Here is a 24509-nt window from a genome sequence, read left to right on the forward strand (position 1 = left end):
TAGATGGAAATTAAAATTACTATAATGGGGGAAATTGCTAAGGGCCTTGTAGGTACTGGGACTATGTTATTCATTCTTAACAACACCCAATTAAGGAGTAAAGCTTTGGTGCAAGTGGTTGGGATATCTTTTCAAGTAATGACCATTTTAAATCAAAACTTATCCCCTTCCAAATATAAAATGTTATGAGCCAACATGTTTTTTTACTGGTCTAATCAGACTCAGTATACCTGATGGGGAAAGATTTATTTAAACTCATGGCACCCACATATCCTTTTCCTGGAAGGGTGAAATGTATTTGAATACTGAAACAATGGGGGAAATAATAATTGTAAAAGAACTTCCACAGGAAGAAAAAGCACACCTTGAGACTAAATGTTTCTTTCAGGATGTGTGAATACAACTTTGAGCCCCTTACAGTACAGATACCCTCCAGATCAATCAGCCACTCCCGTTAAAATAACCACTGATAATACTTGGCCTCTGCCTGATATTTGCCATTTTACATTAAAACCTGATGCACTAGCTGGAATTAAGTCAATTCATTATATAAAACTAATTTAAAGGGAGACATAATTTATATAGCAGCTTCTGTAATTCTACTGTTGCCAGTAAAGAAACGAGGTAAAAATCAAGATTTGTACATGCTCACAGAGCTATAAATAGAATAGTTATTTCCAGATATTCTGTGATTGGAGATCCACACTGTTACAGGACAATCAAGGGGGGGGGGGATGGGACGATATACCATTACTGAAAGAAGCCCCCAGGTCCGTTATGTCCGCCGCCAGAGAAAAGAGGTCTCTCAATGCCAGAGATTCATGAAAAGGAAATGAAATGTTTATTTAATGCTATATAAACTTAAAGTAGTGACCTAATGTCTTTATCAAAAAATCCTAAAGTCCCTTAAAACACCCACAAACACACACAGTCCTTCCTTCCTTCCCCCTTTGCCCAGTCCAGAGTACCGCATCTCAGGAAAGGAAATAGAAGTCCATGGCTCAGGAAGTCCTCTGGTTCTTCCCAGTTAGTACTCCATCTCCACTGGAAGACCTCCCTGGGTTCCTGGCACCCTCAGCTGTGTTGCCGGGATCTCTGCTAAAACCAGGTGGTGGTTCCCCCTTCTAAAGCTTCGGGGGTCCCCACTCTGGCAAAGGCACATGGTCCTCTCTCCCAGGGCCACGGGAGTCCCCACTCAGCCCAAACCACATGCTTCTCTCTCCCTACAAAGCAGTGGGAAGGGGGAGTCCCCACTCTGCCAAAGCCGCGTGGTTCTCCCCTCAATGGCTGCCGTGTCTGGATTTAAATCCCCACGCCAATCTTCTTCTGCAGCCCCATTTCCAACTCCTCCTACACTCAGGCACACTTGCCCTCAATCTGCTATTTTCTCCAGCTTTTCTGGTCACCATCATGGGTCTGGGCAGGTGTGACCCCATGTCATGGAGACAATCTTCTCCGAGATCCCACACAGGGGCTGTAACTCCGGGGACCTGCCCCCCAGTCACATCTTGGGGGGAGGTCCCTTTCCATCCCCCTGGCCTAGATCATGGCCATAGCTATTTAGCATATCTAAGTGGCCAGCCAAAGGCTATAGGTATGTTAAATGACCATGCCATGGATTAGCTGCAAAGCTGCCCTGCATGTTCTTGCTCTGTGTGCCCCTTCCCCCAACTCATACCTGTGGGAGAAGGGGTGGAGACATCTTAAAATCTCCTGGATGCCTTGAGTTCTGGACCTAATTCAAATGCCTATCTGGAGTCCCCCCTCCTGGCTGCACCCTCTAACAACACCTCTTATTATCAGCATTTCTGTGCCTTGTAAACACTTTTCAGTAATAAATGTATGTAGTGCCTTTTTGAGCTTTTAAGTGAAAAAAAAAAAAAACTAATGCACAGTTGGTGTTTCTTTGCCTTTACTTGGGAAGATTGCTAATTTACTTACATTAAAATGACCCAGGCATATAGAAAGAGCCTCACCTATTTCTCCCAGATATTAAAAGCTGATTTAAATAATGATAAATGTCTGAAAGTTTCCACATTAATCCAATAAGTGGGTGATATACTTCTTTGCTCTAGGACATTACTAGACTTACAAAATGACACAATTTACCAGTTACAACAACTAGTAACAAAAAGACATCAGGTCTCACACGATAAGCTTCAATTTTGCTCACGTGAAGGAAAATAGATTGGCCATCTTACATCTAAAGGTGCATACTAATTAATCTTGAAAGACTCAGAAGGAGCTTATTTTTTCCTTCTTTAAAATAGGGAAAGAAAGTTAGAGGATGCTGGGTTTCAGTGGGTATTGTCACAACTGGATTTAGAATCTTTCCAATTTTTATTTGTCCTAATGTAGCCAAATTGACCTGATCTAGTTCATGGAACTGCCCTACCACGATCCCCCAAATAAGTAGTAAGATGTAAAATCTCTAAAGAATTACATAAAGCTGACATTATGTCACACATTTAAGTATAACCTTTCTAACTTTTTTTACCAAAATATTTTGGAAGTTCTAACTCAAAACATAGAGTTTTTCATAGACCTATATGATATTATCATCAGCAATTAGACTCAGAAGCCAAAGGGCTCCCATCCTGCAGGACAGCCCTCTTGGATGTAGACATGTTATGCAAACAAACAGAAAAGAGATTGATGGGCTCTCCATTTGTTGTTGTTGTTGTTTTCAGTCTTTTGAATCTCCATTGAATTCCCATAATACTTAATGCTTCTGTAAGTTTCACACTTTCTGTACCTACTCTTTTAAACTTGATGTAACAGTCTTATCCCAGCAAGTTTGCTGCCTTCCTCAAAGAATAAAGACATCCATGACTGTATTTTCCCCACTGACCATCTCTTTGTTTCCAGGGATGGTTCATAGGAAACTCCTTGCTGATGCTGACTTAATGTGGTTTACATATGAATCCATGAAAAATGACCAGTAATATTACCAAATTGCATAGGCAATAACTTGTTTGATGGACACAATGGAGGTTTTTATTTACCCAAGTCACAAACTGCCAACAATCTGAATTAATTGTTCTAACTCAGGCTTGTCAATTTTCAAAAAATCAAATTTCCCATTTTTGCACTAATTATGGCTATGCCCTTGGTGCAGCTCCCAACTATAGATGTTGTGGAAACAGCAATCCTTCTGAACTTTTTCAGGGAAGTGCACTAAAGACAGAAAATAGGCTTCAGAATTATTAAAAATTATACAGATGTTGAAACAATTGTCAATTATGAAAATTTGAAGACTTCTGAAACTGCTACCATGAAAGCAAAACAAATTCATTCAGCTGATGTTGCAGTAATATGGGCAGTATTAAACAGCCAAATTATTTCACCAAGAGAATGCTTGTGGCTTCCTGTTAAATCAATTAAAGGCTCTCTTTTACAGTTCTAGTGGACTACGGCAGAAAAGGAAAAAGGGGGGTCTAGAAACGAAAGAGTGGGGAAAATTTGAACAACAGAAACATATATGATGTCAAACAGAAATCAATCTTATGTATATAGTGAATTAAATTATTGATATTATAACAGGTACATGAGCTAACACATTTGGTGTTTACAAATGTGATTTTAGCCCTGGCTGGTGTGGCTCAGTGGACTGAGCTCCAGCCTATGAACCAAAAGTTGAGCAGTTTGATTCCTTAGTCAGGGCACATGCCTGGGTTGCAGGCCAGGTCCACAGTAGGGGTGCACAAGAGGCAACTGCACACTGATGTTTCTGTCCCTCTCTTTCTCCCTCCCTTCCCCTCTGTCTAAAAATAAAATAAATAAAATTTTTAAAAATATGATTTCATGCAGTAAATCATAGTACTAGAAACTTCTTATTGTAGCTCATATTGTATGTGGCAGATATTCTATTTGTCCAAATAAGACACGGAGCCCAAACACATGTCCCACTTTCTTCAGGTGCACTTGACATATGGGTGGCCCTTCCTCTGCCATGCTGTTTGTCACACAATTTAGATCTTCTGGCCCAATGCTGACCAACTGGTGGACACCACTACCCTGAAATGGCACACCTGAAAAAGCTGATGAATATTTTTTAAGATCCTGCCAGATCTAACATAAAACTTTTACCTTTTGAAGGCAATAAATCTCCTCAAGTCAAAGAAACTAGTATGCGTCCTTCTTAAGTTATACCTACTGAAATCTTTTCTGTTTAGTAAATGTCTTTCTTCAAATGTCTGAGGGGTACCCATGAGAATTGCAATCAGGGGAGTAATGGACAGTGGTAGCTTGTTTCAGGAAAACCCCTAAAACTTTACCCAGAGCTCCTTTTGTGTGATTCTACAATAAGCAGACAGCAACCCCTCCAACTCCCACATCTTTCCCTTACAGTTGTAAGAGAACCACAGGAACCCAACCTAATCACTCCTCTGCTACCCTATTTATTCTAGGCCATCCCCTGGGTTCGCTCTCACCAGCTTTAATACATGTATGCTCAGAATCACCTGGGCTTACTTTGGGGAACTCTTCCTGCACAGAATCAAGTATCCATGCACTACTGGCTGCCCTTTGGCAAACCTGCCCTGAGCCAGGTCCCCTTTCTGGTAATGTTTTGAAATTTAGAAAAAAATGCAACTGCAAAAGGAAGAAGAGGGATGTATGTGTTTTAAGAGAGATTAAAAGAGTGTAGTTTATCCTTATAACTTGGTGATTTCTGAATGAGTAAAAAGAGACAAGCTAAGATCAAGGGAGGTTGTAGAAGATTACCAGAAAAAAATATTGAGAAAGGGATTTTATGAATAAATACTAGACTCTAAATATGTGAATGTCCTTATACCATAACTCAGCAAGGACTACTAACTATATTAATTCAAAGGGAAGCTGAAGTGGCTACAAAAGAGGACCCTTTCTACCTGCTTCTGAAGCAGAGGAAAGATATTTATAAAACACTTATTGTCCTTCTCACCTGTGGAACTTTTAGATGGTAACTGTACTTGACAACATTGTGTTCTTACAGCCCAGTTCCCAAATAAATCTTAAGGTTACATCTTCCAAGTGTACAGCTAGCAGAAATCTGATTAATAATTAATAACAGTTGGGCCATAGTGAATAAGAACCCATCTCACAGACTGATGATTAAAACTGGATTGGTGTATAGTATGCCCTAAACTATAAGTAAATATAATAAAAGATGCAAAACACGGAGACATGAGACAGGAAAACTTAGCTCATAATAGCTTATAGGTTAGAAATGATCCAGAGTGTTTTTCAAATCAAGGCTTGTGGGACCAACTGCCTCCCATTTACCTGTTTTTCACTTTTGAGAACATTTGGCTTTGACTTTAATTCAAGGTTAAGGTCTTGCTGCATCACCAATGGTCTATGGTTCAGCAAGTCAAATGCTGCTGCTTAGACTTCCTAAATATTCCTTCCTAGCACTGTGAGACAATGTTATCTAACTATAAGATGAGTAACCAATGCATCCTTTAGGTTGATTTATTACAGAAAGGGGCAATGTGGATACAAAACTGGCCACATACTAAATCTGACAATCTCAAGGAAGGCCTGAAGGTGGAATGTCCAACTCAGAAACCTAAAATAACCAAATCAGAGGGTTTGAAATTAAAACTTTTTACCAAAAGCAAGTTATGTTGCATAGTCATGTCCTAGGCCAGTATGTGTCTTAAGAATGGCCAAACTTTACCTTAACTGAGGGTTTCTTCTATCCTCTACCATAACATATCTTAAAATGTCAGAGTAATTTCTTTACTTCCAAAACTCTGACTGAACAATAATGGAGACAACATACCTTCTCATAACTATGGTTATTGTGGTTGCTGTTAACTGCTAACTTTCCTGTACCAACCGACCTACATCCCCACATCCTTTATAATTCTGGGTAGATTGTGAGCTCATTGCTTAAAAAGGCATTTAACTCACCTGTTAATAATCACATATTGTCGAGTGAGTAAAATCTCTTCAGCTTTAGTGCATGTAAAATGTGAAAGATTTCAGCACTGTTAACCTGTAGGAGTCATGTAAGGAAGGGCCTCCTTCCTGATATCAATGGGGATATAACCAAGACACCAAATTTAAAATTTTGCATGACTGGCACAGTGAATAACCTGAAAACAAATTCAGTCACACTGATATATTTGTTTTTTTCTTCAGAAGGTACTAAAGACACACAATACTGGGCGAAGTTCTCTAGAGAAGGAATTCTGGGATGCTTTTAAAGGTCTTTCCTCCTGGGTTGTTATGACTCTACTCAGACTCTGGAAGTGCCCTGAGAAATCTGTACTCTTCTGCCACTGGGTTTCAAAGATAAAGGGCTCATAGTGGAATTGTCCTATAACAAGGAACAAGACCCTACTGAACTTCTCTGTTCTCTTCTGTACCTGCCTACACATGCTACATGGATTAGACACATGGGTCAATGTTTCTACTTTTATTGCATATTGAGTTTTTGTGACACATCCTAGTTGACATGAGGCGTCTTTTTCCTCTCTTATGTCATTGCTAGATTTTTACGCTTCCTTAAAAAGGGACACATTTATTAAAGACAGGAGCTTTGGCTGTACACGAGACATGATCTAGATATTTTGAAAGGTCATTACAGTTTTAACAGCATATTATATTTTTCAAAGGGCAATGTCTTTACAATGAATAAGATGACATAGTCATTTCATACTCTAAGGACAAGCTCATGCTTTGAAAAAAGGAGTATGGAGATTTTAAATAAACATTATTATATTCTTTTTTGAAAAGAACATGATATTATTTTAATAAATGGTTTTATTAAAGTCAATTTGTCATTTATAGAAAATGAAACATCATATTTTGTAAAATAATGTTTATATTAAAAGTAAAACAATTATATTCAAAGCTAAAATGATTATGAAACAAAAGCAAGAACACCACTTCTAAGCTAATGTACTTGTAAAGGAAGAAAAAGTTGATACTGCACATGCATGAATTAGGAAAACAGAATCAAGCTAACAATTAAGCACCAAGTTAAAATGCAACTCATTGCCACCATTCAGAAGCCCCTGTATGTGCAGTCTTGGCCACAACTACCTCATTAAACTTAAAGTGACAATTTTCTGAATTTATGCCCTTTCTGGTTATTTATTTACTTCAATTTTTTTCAATTACACTAAACCCAAGGATTGGAAATTAGAGTTTGTCTTCTCACACTCCCAATAATGCATATCCCACACCAAATGCCAACTTATCCTCTATCTGACACTCTGTATTAAGTTATGTCAAGCTCATTGAAATTAGAGTCATTCTTTTTTATCTGTATTTGTATTGGGATAAAATACACATGAATGTATTTTTTTCCTTGTGATCATTTTTACAGGCACAATATTTTTGCAGTTAAGTACATTTATAATGTTGTGTATCCATAAGCACTATTTATTTTCAGTGTGATTTTGTCACTTAAGCCATTTCAGGGCAACCAGAATTTTCAGATATTTTATTCAATTTGTAATTAAACCACAGTAATTAAGACAAAGTCATGGTACCGGTTTGCAACACCTCACCTGAAAATGATAGTGTTTTTATTTTATTTGTTTACTTGTTTTGATTGTCGACTCTATTATTGATTCCTTCATTTTTCCCTTCTGGTCCCACCTCTACACAGTGTCCACCTGTTTCCTATGGCCATCACTGCACTGTCGTCTGGGTCTATGGGTTATGTATACATATTCTTTTTTAATTCTATCACCTTGTTTTCTCCAGTCCCTCCTCCCTTTTCTCCTGACAGCTGTCAGTGTGTTCTGTGTACTTGTGCCTTTGTTTCTATTCTGTTTATTAACTTCCACAAGTAAGTGAGATCATATGGCATTTGTTTTTTTCTGTCTTACTGCATATACAATAACATGAGTTTATTCTAAGAATTTTCAAACATCTATCTAAAAAATAGGTATTCTCAGAGATGTGGTTTCTAGTCAAAAGACAGTTTCATTTTTAGTTTTTTAAAGAAACCCCAGATTGTTTCTCCCTGTTGCTACATCCATCTGCCTACTCACACTGAGCCCTCATTTACATGTCTATTTGCCATCTGCATGTCCTCTTTGAAAAAGTGTCTATTCAGAAACTTTGACAATTTTATAAATTCTTTGTCTTCCTGGTGTTGAGGTATATAAATCCCTTATGTAGTTTGAAAATTGATCCCTTATTCAATATGTCATTGCCAAACATGTTTGCCCATACAGTGGGTTGTCTTTTCATTTTGTTGATGGTTTCTTTTGCTTAGCAGAAGGGTTTTCATTTGATGTACTTTTATTTGTTGATTTTTTTTTGTTTATTTTCCTTGCCCTATCAACCATATCAGAGAAAGCATTGCTACAGAGATATCTGACATTTTACTGCCTGTGTTTTCTTCTAGGATTTTAGGGTTTTGCAACTTTCATTAAAGTTTTTAATCCACTTTGAGTTTCTTTTCTGTGGTATAAGTTGGGACTTATTTTATTTGTTTTGAATGTATCTGTTCAGTTTTCCCAATACCATTCCATTTTTTAAAAGGACTGTGTTTACTCCATTGTATGCTTTTGTCTCCTTTATTAAATATTAGAATTTCACATATGTGGGGTTTAATTTCTCCCCACGGAGAGAAATTAACTGGGCTCTGTCTTCTGTTCCATTAATTTGTCTGTCCTTTCCTATGACAGTACATTTTTGTTTTGATTAAAGTGGCCTTGTAGTATAGTTTCATTTCAAGTATTGTAGTCTCTCCAACTTTGTTCTTTTTTTCCCCAAGCTTTCTAAACACATTTGGATTATTTTCACTTTTGATTGTATATACATTTTTAGAATATATGGACTAGATGTGTGAAAGATGCCATTGTTGTTGTAATAAGAATTGCATTGAACATTCCCAGAAATCTCTGGGTAACCTGGGTATTTACATCATGTTAATTCTCCCATTACATGAACATGGTATATATTTCCAATTATTTCTATCTTTCTTGATGCAGTGTCACTTTCTTTCTCAATGTCCCTTAGTTTTCATGGTTTAGGTCTTTACCTCCTTGGTTACATATTTTCCAGCTACCTTAGATTTTTCCTGTTGTTGTTTCTGTTGTTGCAAAATGGGGTTGTGTTTTAGTGTCCCTTTCTGATAGTTTATTATTGTTCAATAGAGTGGTTACTAATTTCAGAATATTAATTTTGAATATTGCTACTTTGCTGGATTCATTTATTTGGTGGACCTTTACAGTTTTCTATTTTCAGTATCATGGAATGTACAAATAATGAGATCAGAGGGAGGGCAAGCCCTCTCTTTGCATGTTGTCACCTCAACAAAGGCAATCACTTTTCTGCAGAGATCCAGATCATCCTCAGGTCACCTTTATAAACTTAACTGTGGACTGTGAGTGGCTGTGATGTCACAAGGTGCATGGTGGCCCCAGCTTCCAAGCCCAGTCTCTATCTGTCAGACACACTGTTTCTCCACAGAGTCTGTGAAGGTGCCAACATTCTAGCCTACAACTCTGCTGTCACAGAGCATAAGGACACTCTGCTGTTGTCTGGTAAACAGTTGTGAGCTCCACTCAGGGTTTTCACAACAGTGAGAGCCTGCAACTCTTTAATAGGATGCAGCTGTCCTGTGCCTAGAGAACCTTCACATAGACCTTGTCATGAGAAAGGATATGGGAATTATGAGTGTGATGGCACCAACCCCAGAGTTTCTTGAAAGTGTGCCCCTCAAACTTGGTGTTAAATAGAAATGATACTTATTTCCTTGCCTGTTATTAATCTCTGAATAAATATTTTGCACTTTTAAAATAGATTAGCTGTGAAAGTAGAAAAATTTTAGAAGACTTGCTTTGAGTCAAGAAATGCTCAATAATAAAAGTTGACCTTGTCATTTTTGTTGACTTAAGGTTGTATTTTACAGTAGATCCCAGTGTTGGTTGGTCTCAGATGAACCATCTTTACAGGGCATGAGCCACTGAGTCTGTCAGTGGAGGGGCAGTTGTCATGTGATGACCAGTGGGAGCATGTGCCCAGCTTGCAGAAATTCAAGTTCTGTCCTTTTCCAGGGGTCATGTGGAAAGCACCTGGACACTGTGTGGACAACAAGAAGAAGCTAAAAGACACCTATTTGGGGAGTAACACTGGTCTCTTTCTCTGTGTTAGACTTCTGTCCATAAATTATAATGTCTTCTTGAATATTCTTATTTATATAGCAGTAGGTTGATTTGCATAAGTTTAGAATGACTCTGTCCTTTTTATTAATAGAATATAAGTGGAACCATGTCTTATACTAACAAAGCTTTGGTTCAAATGTCCTAGTTCAGACTGATGCCCACTGAATTAAAAATAACCTCAGTCTTAATGAAGCTAATTTTGACTTGATGATCATATTGGTATTTCTTGGAGAACAGGGCATCACCCAAATGTAGGGTTACTGCAGGTGAGGTGTGAGGGTGAAGCTTCCTAACATCAAGAGGCTGTTAAAACTCCCATGTTATGTTTAATAGAAAAACTTACTTCACAGAAAACTAAGTGGTGAATATCAGTCCTTCTTCACTTAAGTAAATGATTGGGACAATGCAAATTACAGCAGCCATGTCGTAGGATACAGAATGCCCTTGTTTGTTTGAATGATGTGTGAACCAAAACAAAAAAAAAAAACAATAAAAGGTGAGTGCAGAGACATGTAAAAGTAGAGCGTCCTGGGAGATTCAATCCTGACTCTGTTCAAGGACTCTCAGCTATTTTGCCCCTGTGCCTACACTACTAGCAACTTACACCTCTTTATAAATATCAGACAGTGATGGAGATGGAAACTGGCTCTTGGCTGAAAGAGCTTTAGTTGTGGGTCCCTCCACTGTGAAGAAGGCATTTGGGTCATGATGTAGAGACCCTAATGTTCCCTCAAAGTCCTGAATCTTAACACAGTTTCTTTCTGACTGTAGGCCTCTGAAATCTGTCTTTCTTTGTTTAGACCATTTTGTCACAGGTGTGCACAGATAACCAGGTTCTTAGTGATTGAGGACAAAGAATTGAACCGAATACACAAAGTTTATAGCATAAAGAAAGAGGGAAGATTTATTAAGCAATAGTACACTCCACAGGACATGGGAGTGGGCCAACTGAGCAGAGAAGGAACATGTGGGTTGGGGGTATTCTATTCTTATAGGGCAGAAGCTTCCTGGTTAGTATTTGGTGGGCTTTTCCTGCGCAGGTACAAGGAGTTGAATTTCAAAGCCACTGCACATGTGTGGTTTCCCATGATTTTCTTGATTGGCTACTGGAGACGGGAGTTCCACAATGTTAATTCATTATAGTGATATTATAATGAATCAGGGGTAGTGGGCAGGCACATTCCATGATTCGGACTTATCCCAGAAAACAGGAACAACCAATCTAATGGGGTCTTTGTTATGTATAGATGTTTTTTTTTTCCTCAGCCCTGGGGGGACTTTTGAGTTTCCTTCCTGACTATCTCCTGCCTCAATTTCACTACAAATGTAATTGCAATTTGGTTATAGACAATTTTGTATCTGGTCTTTTGAATCATACCTAGGGGTTTTTGGAATCTTCTTACCAGTGTTAAGAACAAAAGAATATCTGTTTGAAACACCAGGCCCATTACTTTGATTTTTAATCTTCCTGGTGTGGCAGTCTCTGAGGAAGAGCAGAAACCTACCTTAGTTGAGGAACTTTGCAGCCAAAACATGAAAGGACCTCCAGTTAAGGTTTTCTGCAAAGTTTTGCTTTTCTTTGTCTAAAGTCCATTAGCAAACACACATTCCCATGGTTCATTCTGTTTTAAAATCTTCCAGGCTTTGTATCAGGGGTTTGAGTTCTCTCTCACTGCCCTATTGCATTGCCTTTAATAAAGTCTTATCTTTATTTTAACTGGCTCCATGCAAGCTTCTCTTTAACATAACCTCCCTGTCCCAGTTGATCAGGACATCTTACTAAAAGTGCCAATACTTAACATATTTTCAAATCTTCCACCATTTTCCTTAGCTCGTTAATTAAAAAAAAATAGTAATGGTTTGCAAGTGTCTCCTTGTCTTCTGACTTGATGTTTACAGCAGGAGATGACCTGATTTCCCAGATTCTTCTTGGGACCCAGGTTGTGTCTAAGCAACCTTGCCTCAGAATCCATGAGGACTTGCCAGCATGAAAGTGCAGATTTCCACAGCACCCTTAGTATCAACAGTGCACTCACTCTACATATGTATTCAAGGAAGAAGGTCACGAGATTTGAAAAGATATTCTGCCATTAACCTTAACTGCTCTAGTGAACATGCAGGTCTGTATTATGCCAGCCACCCACAGGCATGTACTCAATGAGAATGTCTGAAGCTTTCTTTGACCTGCAGCTTGGGGCAGACATCATAATCTTCATTCTTTATGGGTTTTTTTTTTTGGTTCTTTTTACAAATTCCTTATGCCTGTCCTCAAATACTGCCAGCATGGTTAGGAAATTGAAAATAAATCTCTTCTCTGTTTCTCTTCCTTTCTTGATCCCTGTGGCCACCGGTGTATTTGGCTGAGATCCTTGGGGACCTGTCTACTAGCAGACTGTGTATGAGCAGAGGTGAACACCAAGTGAAGTCATGGAGGAATGGGGCCTGCTCAGGGGTTGGTCACACAGAAGGCCAGGATGCCTCCAATATGTCCCCAGGCGGTAGTTGGCTTCTTTTCTTAGAAGCCAGGATGGGCCTTATCTGTAGTTTCTGAAACAAAAGCTTAACATACACATTACTTGTTAGACTTACAGCTTTTTACCTGAAGTTAAAATTTTCTGAGTCTTGAGTCCCCTATCATTCCCCACCTTTAGTATTAAACTATCTCATTTCTATGAGATCAGAACTTAGCACTGGGCCATCTGGTGGGGAGTGGAGGTTAGGAATACACTTAATTGCAGACCTACATAAGGAGGCACATTGTATGCAACAAGCTGAAAAAAATGACAAGGATAAAATCAATAAGAGCTTCTTGAAGACCATATATGCTGGGCAGCCAGGAGGTTAGTTTAGACAGTCAATGCTAAAGAATCTTTCTGTTTTACATTAGATATTACATTATTTACTTGCTTTACTTTTTGTTCTATGAGCTGTGAACTATCAGTTAAAACAGCAGAGTCCTTTTAAATTTTTCATGTCTATGATCATGTGTATAAGAAGGCAGTCTATAGCTGGAAAATTATCCAGTACTGTGTTTCTGACTTGTCTTAGTTCTTGACTAATGGCACTGATGGTTTGCAAGGTGGCATTTAAAGCTTTTGCCAGAGTGTAGGCTAATCTGCTCATTTCTACATTAAGTAAGTTACATGGTTGACATTACAAATATAATTCAGGACACATACTCAGCAGGGCTAAAGAGGTATATGTCCCTGATGCAATCAGGTGTAAATAAGGAAGACATTCCATAGAACCCAGGGTAAGTGGGACTTCTGATGTGACAGGACATAGCTGAACAGTAGCCATTGTTAGGTAGGAGCTGACCAGCAGCTATTCACAGACAGCAGCCTTTCCCTAATAAGCAGTTGTCTCAAGGCCAAAACACTAACCTTTGCTTCTGCTTCTGTATGCTTGCTTTTAGCAGTTGTTCCCCCCTCCCTTTTTGCCTTGTAACAAGAATATAAGCAAACTCCAGTTTAAGTTCTTGGCCCAGAATTTGGATTTTATCTCCTCTGGGTCTGCCTGCGTGAATAAACCCCACTTCGTAAACTCTGAGGCCGTCTGAGTCGTCTTTTCCGTAACATTTTGGTTCCCTAACCGGGAAAGGACTCACGCAAGCAGGCTGATTGCCTCTGGTGAAGGCGGCCACGGGGCAACTGGTGGGGCCTGGTGAGAAGGAGGTGTGCACCCTGGTGATTTGGGGTCCTGAACATCTTGGGCTCTGCGGGCTCGACCCTCAGACCACTCTTTGACCTGGGCTGGCGGGGTGCGAACTGGTGGTATCTGGGAAGGCGCCAATCTGGAATCTGGTAAGTGCCCCTCAGGGACCAGGAGCCCAAAAACCAGGCCCACTCTTGGAGTGGAAGGAGGGACTGATCACCCCTCAGGCCGTAAGGCCCAGTCAGGGCTCCCACTGTTTGGGCGGGTAGGAACGTAATAAACTCGGTGTGTTTGTGTGAATGACTGTGTTTGTTGCTCCACGGGTGGAAGCCTATGGAGCGTGAGTGAGCCCTAACCTGCGGTTCCTCGGTCTGTCATATGGCATAACGTCTGGGAGTTTAACCCGAAATCTACACGGGCAGCCTTAGCTAAGATGCAAGTGCCCCCAGAGGGGAGAGGCCAGGTGGGCAACACGAGAGTCCCTTCCCTTGTCTGTCAGCACCGATCAGGAGGAATCATCATGGGCCGGGGGCGGGGGGATCTTCCACAGTTCTGGACTGTATGTTACAGAAATTCGATTGGTTTAAGGGCCAGGACCCGAGCATGGATACGGGTCAATTGGAGACTTTTTGTTCATCTGAGTGGCCAACTTGTGGGTTAGGCTGGTCCCCTGAAGGCACCCTGAATCTAGGCATCATACGGGCGGTCCATCTCAGAGTTACAGGCAGGCCAGGTCACACTGACCAGTTTGTTTACATCGACTGCTGGCAGTAATTAATGCAGGACATGCCAGTGTGGCTCTAGGGCTGTGTGAAGCATTCAGTCAAAGCATCTGGCAATGTGGGAGACCCACGAAAGGTGGGCGGGCCATGCTGTGCCCGAGGCTCTCAATGCACAACCCTGGCCCCAGTGCTCGTAACTCAGGTGCTCCAACCTCCTATTTTCAAGGGCAATCCGGAGGAAGAGGTCCCGGTGACTCTTCCACCCCCTTGCGCTCTTGGAGCACAGGAACCCTCTCAAGCCTTAGACACCCCACCTCCTTCTGTGTCTCCGGTAGAACCAGGTGCTCCCTCAGCCTCTCTGGTCACCAATCGATTGCACAGCCAACCAGGGCAGAAACTACCACTTAGAGAGACTCAGGCTCCGCTGTACCTGGGCTCGTATGGCACGGAGCAACCAGGTCAAACTGTGGTTTATTATCAGCCATTTACCACGACTGACCTCCTTAATTAGAAACATCATACTCCCTCCTATTCCAAAAAACTGCAGGCTCTGGTTAACCTTATGGAGTCTATCATGCAGACTCATTGCCCAACTTGGTTTGATTGTCGGCAGCTCCTACTTACTTTGTTCAACACCGAGGAGCGCCAACGCATTATACAAGAGGCACACCGTCACCTGGATGTGAATGCCCTGTGGGAACCCTAGACCCTATCCAGTGGACCCAACTAGCAGCCCCTGAGACCCAGCCAGACTGGGACCACAACGCAGAGGAAGGAGAACAGCCCTAGCCTGTTACGGTGATGCATTACTCCATGGAATCCATGCCGGGGCACGGAGACCCACCAATATGTCCAAGGTGGCTAACATCACTTAAAGGCCGGACAAGTGTCCTGGCAATTTTCTTAAGCGGCTATATGAAGCTTACTGCATCTATACTCCTTTAGATCTGGAGAGCCCCGACAACCAGCACATGGTCAATACGGCCTATGTGTCACAGTCAGCCTTGGACATCCGAAAGAAACTCCAGAAACTTGAGGGATTTGCTGGGATGAATATAAGCCATCTAGTCAAGGTTGCTAACAAGGTTTACCACAATAGGGAGGAAGTTGCCCAGTGGGAGACACACAAGAGAATGGAAAGGAAGGTGGCCCTTCTGGCTACAGCCCTCAGTCGCCCACCACCGGACAAGGGAGGTGAAAGGAAAGGGGAGGGAGCAGGGCACCAGAGAGTAGAGCAAGACCAGTGTGCATACTGTAAGGAGAGAGGGCATTGGAAAAGGGAGTGCCTGAATCGAAGGAAGCAGTTCCCCAAGCAAAAGGAAAAGGAAGCAGCTCCCTCTATCCTTCACTTGGCTGGGCTGGACTCAGATTAAATAAGACCAGGCTCTCTGAATCTTGGCCCCCATGAGCCCATGGTCGAAATGAAAGTGGGGGGCCACAGCCTACCGTTCATGGTAGATACCGGCGCAGAACACTCAGTTGTAACAACCTCAGTGGCTCCGCTATTGGGGTGAAAAATCACCATTGTAGGGGCCACCCGATGCCCCAGCAGCCCTAAAAGATTTTGCCAAGCCCACACTGTAGAGCTAGGGGGACATACCGTCAGGCACGCATTTCTCTACCTACCGAATGCCCCGTTCTGTTATTGGGATGCTATCTACTCACAAAACTTGGAGCGAAGGTCATCTTCCAGCCCTCTGGGGAAGCCCATCTGCAGGTACAGGCTCCAAGTATCCTGGCTGTAGTCCTCCCAAGGGAGGAAGAGTACCGGCTTCACTCAGAGGACGCAGGGAACCCAAGTGAGATGGAACCGGGGCTGGAACTGAAGGCCTAGCTATGGAAAAAATACCTTGAGGTCTGGGCTGAAGGCAACCCACCTGGAGGAGCTAAAACCCAGACCCCAGTAGTCATAGAACTCAAGCCAGGGATTAAGCCCTGCCACCTGCAGCAGTATCCCCTGTATCGAGAGGCTCGTCTAGGGATTTCCGAGGTCATCCACAAACACCTACAGGACGGAATACTAATTCCATGCCAGTCTCAGTGGAATACCCCTTTTTTGCCAGTCAAGAAGCCGGACAGGAGCGGGTACTGGCCCGTATAGGCTCTGCAGGCCATCAACGACACAGCTCTAACCCTCCACCCGGTCGTCCCGAATCCATACACCCTCCTAAGCCAGCTCCCCCCAAAGGCAACGTGGTTTACCTGCCTTGATCTGAAGGATGCCTTTTTCTGCATTCCTGTGGCACCTTCCAGCCAACCCATTTTTGCTTTCGAGTGGGAAGACCCGAACACTGCGGTCAAGACTCAATTGACCTGAACTAGACTGCCTCAGTGGTTTAAGAACTCCCCAACTTTATTTGGGGAGGCCCTAGCAAGAAATATGAAGCCTTTCAAGGAAGGGGAGCGAGACCCGATGATTCTACAGTATGTGAACGATCTGATCTGTTCCTGGTGGCCCCATCCGGGGAACAGTGCTGGGAGGGAACGTGCACGCTGCTGGAGGGCCTGGCTGAATCAGGGTACCGGGTGTCCTGGAAGAAGGCACATATCTGCCAAAAACAAGTAAAATACTTAGGGTTCCTTTTCTCATGGGGAAAGAGGGTCCTGAGCACTGAGAGGAAGGCTGTCATAGCCCGATTCCCTCCCCTCTGCCCCGCCCCCCCACCCCCCCCCCCACCCCTGGCACTGGATGGGAATTTCTTGGGGCAGCTAGATTTTGCCAAATATGAATGCCAGGATTCACCGCCATGGCAAGGCCCTTCTACCAGGCCCTGACGGGTCCAGATACCAAGCCCCTAGAATGGGGAGAAAATAAGGAGAAAGCCTTCCAAGATATCAAGGGGTGCCTCAGTGATGTTCCTGCCCTAGGACTGCCAGATCTGGGGTGGCCGTTTAATCTGTATACCCAGGAGAGTGACAAGGTAGCCCTTGGGTCCTGACCCAGCCTGTCAGACCATGGCAACACCCAGTGGCTTATCTGTCTAAGCAGTTGGACAATGTCGCCGCTGCCTGGCTGCCTTGTCTAAGGGCAGTCGCTGCTGCTGTGACTCTCTTGCAAGAGGCAGACAAATTAACTCTAGGTCAAGAAATCAGTCTTCACGTACCACATGCAGTGAACAGTCTCCTTGCGGGGCAGGGACATAAGTAGCTGTCAAATCCTCGATTGACTCAGTACTAGGGCATTCTCCAGGGGAACCCAAGGGTGCAAGTTAGGACCGTGAAAAGAGTCAATCCAGCCACCTACTTACTGGCAGAGCTTGGAGAGCGAGACCATGACTGCCTTGAAGTAACCGAGAAGGTCCACACCAGCTGGCCAGACCTCCGGGACCAGCCCCTGGCCTGACCTGATGTCACCTACTTCACGGATGGGAGCAGCTATATCGTTGGGGGCAGGAGAGTCACCGGGTACTCGGTCGTGGATGACTGTGGGATAATAGAGGCCAACCACACTGCCAGCAGGATGGTCAGCACAGAGGGCTGAGCTGTGGGGGCTAATAAGGGCTTTGGAGTTGAGCCAAGGCAGGAAAGTCAACATTTACACAGACTCTAAATATGCCTTTGCCACCCTCCACATTCATGGTGCTATATACCGAGAGCGAGAGTTGTTGACAGCAGAAGGAAAAGAGATAAAGAATAAACAAGAAATATTCCGGCTACTAGACTCAGTACGGGCACCCACTGAGGTGGCTGTTATGCACTGCAAAAGGCCAATCTAAGCCTGATACCGCAGTTGCCAGGAGAAATCAGAAAGCAGACCAGGCTGCCAAGGCTGCGGTGCTTGGGGCAGATCAGGCAAAATTAACTGCTCCGCTGTTAGGCTCCCTCCTGCACATTCAAGTCAGCCCAGAGGATTATGTTCCTGCAAAAGCAGAGTGGGCACACCAGGCCAGGTGTAAAAAGACCCCCGGAGGGGAGTGGAGGCTGCCAGATGGGAAAATTTACATACCACAGGGGCAAGCTGGCAATCTAGTAAGGCAGTGCCATACTCTCACGCACCAGGCAAGACCTCCCTAGAAAATCTGCTGAAGACGTATTTTTATTTCCCCAACCTGGCAGCACTTTTTGCTTCTGCTTCAGCATAATGCATAACATGTGCTCAGAATAACGCTGCCAGCACCTGGGATGAGGCCGGGAATACACACACAGGCAGACAACCCTTTGAGGATCTACAAATAAATTTCACTGAAGTCAAGCCAAGCCAAGTATAATACCTCCTGGTAATTGTGTGCATCTTCTCTGGTAGGGTTAAGGCTTTCCCCACTAAGATGGAGAAAAGCTGGGAAGTCACCCAAGCACTACTAAGAAAAATCATCCCAAGGTATGGATTGCCTCTAACCATTGGAAGTGATAACAGGCCAGCCTTCATCTCACAAGTAATCCAAGAAACAGCCAAACTTCTAAACATCACCTGGAAGCTGCACACGGCCTATCAGTCCCAGAGTTCTGGGAAGGTAGAGCAGATGAACCAGACTCTTAAAGAAACATTAGCTAAATTTCACCAGGAAACTGGACTTCCCTGGACAGACTTGCTACCGCTAGCATTGCTTAGGGTTAGAAATGCCCCTAACCCCTCAGGATATACTTCATATAAACTAGTATTTGGGAGACCTCCCCAAGTTCTCAGCATACGAAAGGGGGCACTCTGGTTGCAAGGTGAATTAGGGCAGACAAAATATCTCCAGAAGCTAGGGGAAACTTCAGGGAAGATAAATGGGGCTGGTTTGGCCCAGGGACCCCTACCCCAAGGGGTGCCAGTGCACTCCTTTAAACTGGGAAGTTATGTATGGGTAAAGGACTAGAAAAAGGAACCACTTCAACCTGGGTGGACTGGGCCACATTTGGTGTTACTAACTACCGCAACTGCCCTTAAAGTTACAGGAATCACCCCTTGGATCCACTACAGCCCAGCCAAAGCAGCATCATATCCTGAGGACCCGAAGACCAAGCCTGCATCCAGACTACCCACACTGAGTCTCTGGAGGACACCAACCAGTGGAGAAAACACCAGGGGATGGACTGTTGCTCCGCAGGGTTCCTAACTATAATTGGCATCTTGGCAGGAGTATTGGGAATTGGATTAGTGACTGTAACCCCAGCAGAATATAGTCTTGGGGAGCGAATCGCCCTAGGAGTAGTTTATCTCTGTTTAGTCTCTGTAATTGAATATATTGTATGCTTTGTTTAACAAATGCGGGATCTATTTTAGCCCCAGTCTGTAAATGTAGTGCCCTTGCGTGTAGGATTAGGCTCGGCAGTGGAGTGATGACCTACCCCCTTCCATCCATAGCTTTCACCTCCTCCACCTCCATGCCATCAGGTTGCGTTCGGCTACAGCCCCAATTCCTCTGTACTTGGGGAGGGAAATTACACCAGACTGGAATAATGGAAGAAACTGTAGGATACCAGTCCCAAGAGTGTCAGGGACATAAATACCCCAGCCAACAAGTATGTTGGAACTATTACCGCCAGCTAAGTACAATAAGCCAGAGAGAGTTTGAACAGGCTAAGAAAGAGGCTGCAAAAAAAAAATTGCAAATCAGTTGGCCCAAGAAGCAGTCATCTACAAAGGGGCTGACGTCACGGTCTTTCAAAAGGCCTGGCAGAGGGTAAGCCCAGCAGTCCAAGTTCAGTACATGGTCCATGCCATGTATACAGAATACCAGAATGTTACTAACTCCACAAAGGAATGCTGGGTATGTTTGCCTATAGAAGAAAAAGGGTTTCTAGGTGTTCTAGTACACCCAAGCTGGAACAGGGCTCGTAAGCCCAAGACACATATCCTACCATGATCCAAGGACCCATAGCTACCGTTGTCTTCCTAGATGCTAAAGGAATGAACTTAACCTGTTTGGTGGCAATCCAGACCGCAGAGCCAAGGAACGATGTGGGAACACTCAACCCCCAGCTCTGCTCTGGTCAGTGTAATATTCCCAACAACAGCAGCCTTTGTACTGAACCTGAAATCTTTCTTCTCTGTGGCAAGGCAGCTTACCAGTGCCTGCCCCAGAACTGGACTGAGATCTAAACCGAAGTCTTCCTAGCCCCTAGAGTCAGCATCCAGACCCCTAACAAGATGAGAAAACTACTGCAACCTAAAGTAAAGGAAACCTCCCGGTGTAAGAGAAGAGTAGGGGCCACCATAGCTATAGGGGCAGGCCTTGCAGAGGGGGTCATGGCAGGAGTTGGGGCAATGGGATTGTCTGCATCCACTTACTACAAGCTGTCAGCTCAGCTGAGCGAAGATATGGACAACATAGCCAATTCCCTGTCCACCCTGCAGCAGCAGATAAACACCTTGGTTGAGGTAACCCTTCAGAACTGGATAGCTTTAAACCTCATTACTCCAGAGAAAGGTGGATCATGTATGCTCCTAGAAGAATGTTGCTATTTCATCAACCAATCCAGTATAGTAGCAAAAAAAAGTAAAAGAATTAAAGGAAAGCATTAGAATTCAGGCCCAAGAGCTAGAGGACTGGAATTTTGGATTCAATCCACAGACGTGGCTAAGGTGGATATTGCCTATTTTGGGGCCCATCTTCATAATTCTCCTAGGCATAACTCTGGAGCCCTGCATCCTCTGAACCTTGGTCCAACACCTGGAGGCCACGGTGACTCGGAAGGCGGCCGCCAAGGTGTTAGCCCTACAGTGGTACCAATATCAGTATCAGCAGTTACAACCTTCCCCATGACGTTGGCTGCATAGCCAGGCATATAGTGATGCTAAAGGGATAAAAGCACCTTATAGCATCAAAGGGGGGATTGTGATGGGACATAGCTGAGCAATAGCCATTCTTAGGTAGGAGCTGACCAGCAGCGGTTCCCAGACCAGTAGCCTTTCCCCAATAAGCAGTTATCTCAAGGTCATACACTACCCTTTGCTTTCTGCTTCTGTATGCTTGCTTTTAGCAGTTGTCCCTCCCTCCCTTTTTGCCTTGTAACAAGAATAAAAGCAAACTCCAGTTTAAGTTCTTGGCCCAGAATTGGGATTTTATCTTCTCTGGGTCTGCATGCATGAATAAATCCCACTTTGTAAACTCCCAGGTTGTCTGAGTCATCTTTTCCGTAAAATTGAGGCATAAACACCATCAGTCTTCCCAGAGAGCATGGCCCCCAGAGCTGTTTGCTGGAACATAGGAATAGACATTTTACATATCAGAAACCATCCTGTTGGCAGTTTAACAAGAGCATAGGCATAAGATATGTCAGTGGTGGTGGTACAATTCTTCTTCAAACCTCCTGAGAACACAAGAGAGTTTAAGTACAGTTGACAAAAGTTGCACACTCTTTAGCTGGGGTACATTAGTGACCTTTAAGGAAAATATTTCCCTATCCTTTATAGTTACCACTGGTCCCCAATTATAAATATCACAGTAGGTAATTTTCTTTTCAATATCATCAAACACAGTACAATTTATAAGGCTTTCTAAAGGACTACAGACACTTATAAGACATGAAGTGAAATTTTTTTCAACAACTTCCTCCTGCAAAGTAAAAGTTAGAAATATTCAGAACAATTTTGCTAAATATACCCAAATATTTTCATCTTGTTTGAATGGAATAAGGTGTCCATAACAAGGCTTAAAACAGGAGGTAAAGAAAAGAACATAAGTCATTGATTTTCATAGATGACTTTCAGATCTTCTTCCAGTGCTTTCTTCATTCTGGTGTAATGAGTCCAAAATTTTATTTCCGTCAGTTTCACCATGGTGGGGGTAATGAAGAATATGTCCCAAGGTCCAGTCCACTTTCCACCTAGTTGGGTTTTTGAGATGTTGTCATTCAAATCTTGAGTAGCATTTTGTCTGCAGGCTCAAAGCAATGCAGCAAACCTGTGGGAGAAAAGTCTCTAATACAGGCAAGGTCATTAATCACAGCTAAGGTCTGATTTAAATGCTGTATATATTTTTACTTTCAGGTTTTTTTTTTATCTATATACATATTGCTCACCCCACTTGTGACCTGAAATGGGTACCTGTACACAATTTTATAGGGACTCAACTGAATCCCACTTCAAGGAGCCAGCCTTATCCTGAGCAGGGCAATAAGGAAAGCTTGATCCCAATGAAGATGAGCTTCTTGACACTTTGGCTATATTTTTCTTCAAGGTGTGGTTCATTTTCTCTACTTGCCCAGAGGCCTCAGGTATCCATGCCATGTGGAATCTCCACTTAATTCCTAAGATTTTACTAACCTTCTGTGTTATTTCTGAAACAAAAGCATGTTTGTTATTTCTCTGAATGCTGTCCTGGAGGCCAAAGCGAGGGATTATTTCCTTCCATAATGCTTTTACTCTTTCTGAATATTTCTCTGTTCTAGTGGGATAGGCTTCTACCCATCCTGAAAAGGTGTCCACAAAGGTTAACAAATATTTCCACCCTTGGAGCCTTGGCATCTGGGTAAAGTGTATTTGAGAGTCCTCAAGTGGGCACTGACCTTGATATTGCCTTCCTTCTTTCTTTTGGTGGGGTTCGGTTTTGGGGTTGTTCTTCTGGCATACAACACATCTAGCAATTACTTTCCTTATTGCTTTAGAAATTCTAGGACCTGTGAGCTACAGTCTGACATAGGTGGCTAGTAAGTCTTTTCCACAGTGTGTAGCCTTGTGCAAATGCTTTATGACTGGCTCTACTAAATGTTCAGAAAAACAGTATAGCTCCTTTCTTATTCTTCTATCTGCTACCAGGACCTTCTTCATTAAAACCCCATCCCTTAACTTTTTCTAAGTCTGCAGTCAAATATTCAGGATCAAATTTTTACAAGTCCAGAACAAGTACCAATGGCATTATAAATATTCCTTTAGTAGCCTCTTTTGTTGCCCGTTCAGCCAGATTACTTTCTCTAGCCATTTTAGTGTCCTTTTTCTGATGCCCTGGGCAGTGCATAACTGCCACCTGTAAAGGTTCCTGAACAGCCTTTAATAATTTTAAATTTTCTGCTGCATGCTTAATTTCCTCCTATTGGAGATTGACAGTCCTCTTTCTTTTCAGATCGAACCATGTGCATGCAAAATCAAAAAGGCATACCTTGAGTCAGTGTACATAATTACTCTTTTTTCCTGTGATCATTCCAGTGCACTAGTCAATGCAATCAGCTCAGCCTTCTGGGCAGAGGTTCCTGGGGGCAGAGCCTTGGCCTCCACTACTCCTTGAAGAGTCACAACTGCATATCCAGACTCTCTGCTCCCTTTGTCCATAAAACTGCTTCCATCTGTAGAGAGTCCAGTCTGCTTCTTCTAAAGGATGGTCCTATAAATCAATTCTGTTAGAATACACTTCATCAGTTTTTTTTTTGGTGTTTTTTTTTGTTGTTGTTGTTGTTTTTAGGACAGTCATGCATTAGTGCAGCCAAGTCAGGATCTGGGAGAAGGAAGGCAGGAATTACTTTACTTACAGTTTTGAGGGAGAAATTGGGATTGTCAAGAAGAAAGGGCTTGGTACCTGCCAATCTTTCATCAGTCAGCCACATATTTCCCTTTTGCTCCAGGAGGCTCAACACTTGCTGCGACACATAACTGGCATAGGCTGCCCCAAGGCAAACTTTTTCAGCTACCTTCAAGAGCTCCCAGGTGGCTGCCACTCTCAAGCAGGCTGGCCACCCCTGGGCAGTGTGATTTAATTTACTTGACAATTATGCGATGTACTGCGAATGTCACTAAGCATTTGGATGAGGAATTATAGGGCAATGCCTTATTTCTCACACACTTATCATTGAAATACCTTCATTAGGTTTGAAAGCCCCAAGGCTGGTGCTGAAGCCAGGTGCATTTTCAGGGACTCAAAAGCCTGAGTGCACTCCTTTGTCCTTTCTAAAGGGCAATATTCCGGTCCCTTCAGAGCCTTATACTGTGGATTAGCAGTGAGCCCAAAGCTTGGAATTCAAATTGAGCAGCTACTTGCCATCCCCAGGAATATCCATAACTGTTTCCTGGTGTTGGGAGGGGTCCTCTGTGGATTTTTGCTGCACGGCCTGCACCATGCTCAGACGTTTCTGCTCAGGGATGCCTTTCCCCATTCCC

This window comes from Phyllostomus hastatus, unplaced genomic scaffold, assembly GCF_019186645.2.
Source record: "Phyllostomus hastatus isolate PE091 unplaced genomic scaffold, TTU_PhHast_1.1 phas_contig_236, whole genome shotgun sequence".
Classification (NCBI taxonomy): Eukaryota; Metazoa; Chordata; class Mammalia; order Chiroptera; family Phyllostomidae; genus Phyllostomus; species Phyllostomus hastatus.